Source organism: Silene latifolia, chromosome 1, assembly GCF_048544455.1.
Source record: "Silene latifolia isolate original U9 population chromosome 1, ASM4854445v1, whole genome shotgun sequence".
In the NCBI taxonomy this organism is placed as follows: domain Eukaryota; kingdom Viridiplantae; phylum Streptophyta; class Magnoliopsida; order Caryophyllales; family Caryophyllaceae; genus Silene; species Silene latifolia.
This window is the reverse complement of record NC_133526.1, coordinates 154,778,807-154,782,366: the sequence shown is the minus strand read 5'-3', so window position 1 is coordinate 154,782,366 and position 3,560 is coordinate 154,778,807. Positions and strand designations below refer to the sequence as shown.

Genomic DNA, 3,560 nt, shown 5'->3' with positions numbered 1-3,560 from the left:
TTGCCTCGGGTAACCGAGATGGTAGCATTCCCATGCCTTAAGTGGTCCTGTGGTGTTGTCGTTTTGTTAGTCATTATTACTCACCAAAACAATATCTATATATTCACAAACTACTCTTAGTAGAGTGGTAAGTAAAGGTCGGATCCTAAGGGACGGGTATCGATTTAGGATTTCAATTGCAAGTAGTTTATGTCTTAGGTGTCACAAATTTGGGTTGAGATGAGATGTGGTCTAAACTAATCAACAAGATGAATGTAAATTAATGAAAACAAAGTAAAGCAATTTAAATGGGTTTGTCAACAATTGATTAAAGGCACTAGGGTGTCATGGGTTCATAAGGGAATCATGGAAATAGATCATATAAACATGCTCTCAAATAAGTACAAGCAACTTATTGTTGTGATGGGATCGAGTTAGTGTATATCTTACAATCCCTAGGAAGACTTAGGTCCCGGAGCCGAGTCGATCAAGACTTTACAACACCTACAAGTTGACTTAGTTTCTTCCTATTCAATTCTATGCATGGTCTAACAAGGCTCGAGTTGTTTTATGTCTTACAAGCCTCATTGAAAAGAAAAGAGAAGGGTAAAAAAAAATGCAAGGTTTCATAGTTTAGCATTTCATCAAACATAACATGGGCATATGTTGAAATCACAACAAGCAAGCAATTAATTATGAAAGCATATTAGATTAAGTATAGATCAAGTCTCATGATTGTTTCCCCTAATTCCCCATTAACCCTAGCTAAAGGACTACTCACTCATGATCAAGTTTAGCATGCTAATAAGGTTGTCAATCATACTAACAAAGGAAAAAATGATGAATAAATGAAGTGATTAACAATAATTAAGCAAAGGTAAAAAAGGATTATACCTACTTGAGATGATCCAAATAATAAAGCCAAAAACAATATAACTAAACTTGATGATTGATGGAAGGTTGTCAATCCTCCAATAAACCCCAAATAATCTTCTAATTACCGAACTAAAAGTAAGAACAATTGAGAGATTATGGAAAGATTAAGACGTGATTAATATTGAAATGTTTATTACAACTTTGATTAAGACTAAATTATGAGATTGATTATTAGATCATATTAATCTAGGTAGTACAATAGGGTATTTATACTAAAATTAAGTACAAGGATTAGGGTTACTAAGGGCTTAAATGATGATTAAGACCTTAAGAGAAGCTTGATAATTTGCAACTCCCGAGGGACATGCGCGGATCATGTAGCAACTCCCAAGGGAATCCGCGCGTCTTGGCTTGAAGCACGCTTGGTCCTGTAAGGGGATCCGCTCGGGTTGGCACTGGGATGCTCGGATCCTGTGTCTGGGACGCTCGTCCTGAAGTCGGGCCGCTCGGATTTTGCATTTGGAGGATCGCTTTTTGAACATCAAAGCTTTGGTCATTGGATTGGTTGTAGGAAGGTTGATTTTAATATCCTTAGCTTTGGTTGAAAAGCGGTCTTTGAGCTTGATTTCTCATTGGAGGTGGAGTGTATGTTGGTTGAGGATTTTCAACATTTTGGCTCTTGTATGAAAGATTTGGATAGAATTTGGTATTCTAATTATAGTAGTTGGAGTAAGGGGTACCATTCTTGTATGCTTGAAAAGCATTTACTTGTTCATTTGTTCCCCTACATTCATTTTGATCATGTCCCAAGGTTCCACAACTTTCACATACTCCATTTGGGATTGAGGATGATGCCACCATAGCATTGACATGTTGTTTGGGTGATTTGGAAGCTTCATCAAGCTTAGCCACGGCCTTCTCAAACTTCAAATTGATGGTGTCGATATGAGCACTTAGTTGGGCACCCAATTGTGTGATGGAATCTACCTCATGGTTTTCTCCTCTAATGGCCTTTCGAGGCCTACTATATTGGGAATTATGAACCGCCATCTCTTCGATTTTGGCCCATGTTTGGTTGTCATCAACTTCGCTAAACCTCCCATTGGATCCCAAATTAAGAACATTGCGTGAGTCTTCATATAAGCCGTTCCATAATTGTTGAACAAGGAACCAATCATTAAGTCCATGATGTGGACGAGAACGATAAGTGTCTTTAAATCTCTCCCATGCTTCATATAATGATTCTTCATCCCTTTGCTTGAACCCGGTGATTTGGGCTCTCAACATATTTGTCTTCTCCGGAGGATAAAATTTCTTGTAGAAGGCAAGTGCTAACTTCTTCCATGAATCAATACCAAGGGTAGCCTTGTCTAGGCTCTTCAACCATTGCTTTGCGGTACCGATCATGGAAAAAGGAAACAATACCTATCGGATTTGGTCTTGAGTAACTCCGGTTTGAGAAATTGCATCCCAATAATCAGAAAAAGTCTCCATATGTAAATGAGGATCTTCACTAGGCATCCCTCCAAATTGATTTCTCTCAACTAATTTTATGAATGTGGATTTGGCAATGAAATTACCGGTTAAATATGGTGGTTTAGGAGTACCGTTTGGTAGGTTCTCCTCAGTTGGTACGGAATGTGATGAAAATTTAGGCATTGTAGGTTGATTTTGTGGTTGGTTTGGAATTGGGTTATCCTCTCCTTCCCTTGCAAAAGGGTTGACAAATTCAATGTTATTTGGTTGAATGTCCACGATTCCTCTAATACCTACGACTCTTGAAGTACCCCTAGCAACTCTTCTATTGTTGGTTAAGGTCCTTTCAAATTCGAAATCAATAGGTAATAAAATACCTTGTGATCTCCTAGTCATGTAAAATATCAAACAACTAGAAAAAAATTAGAACAACCTTGAGGAGATTAACTTCCCCAAGGCAAAGAAAGACACAACTAAAAACAATTAACGAAAATTAAATCAATTGAACACCGTCCCCGACAATGGCGCCATTTTTGGTGTTGTCGTTTTGTTAGTCATTATTACTCACCAAAACAATATTTATATCTTCACAAACTACTCTTAGTAGAGTGGTAAGTAAAGGTCGGATCCCAAGGGACGGGTATCGATTTAGGATTTCAATTGCAGGTAGTTTATGTCTTAGGGTGTCACAAATTTGGGTTGAGATGAGATGTGGTCTAAACTAATCAACAAGATGAATGTAAATTAATGAAAACAAAGTAAAGCAATTTAAAGGGGTTTATAAATAATTGATTAAAGGCACTAGGGTGTCTTCTGGGTTCATAAGGCAATCATGGAAATAGATCATACAAACATGCTCTCAAATAAGTACAAGCAACTTATTGTTGTGATGGGATCGAGTTAGTGTATATCTTACAATCCTTAGGAAGAGTTAGGTCCCGGAGCCGAGTCGATCAAGACTTTACAACATCTTCAACTCGACTTAGTCTCTTCCTATTCAACTCTATGCATGGTCTAACAAGGCTCGAGTCGGTTTATGTCTTACAAGCCTCATTGAAAAGATAAGAGCTGGGTAAAAAATGCAAGGTTTCATAGTCTAGCATTTCATCAAACATAACACGTGCATAGGTTTAAATCACAACAAGCAAGCAATTAATTATGACAGCATATTAGATTAAGCATAGATCAATTCCCATGATTGTTTCCCCTAATTCCCCATTAACCCTAGC

General features: G+C 37.6%; 1 non-coding gene across 1 annotated transcript; it reads left to right on the top strand.

Annotated features, from left to right (window-relative positions):
* The first annotated feature begins 2,035 nt into the window (after positions 1-2,035).
* Positions 2,036-2,142, top strand: LOC141621122 (small nucleolar RNA R71). Its single transcript, XR_012532109.1, has one exon. It is a non-coding gene; the product is annotated as a small nucleolar RNA R71 (small nucleolar RNA).
* Positions 2,143-3,560: the final 1,418 nt, after the last annotated feature.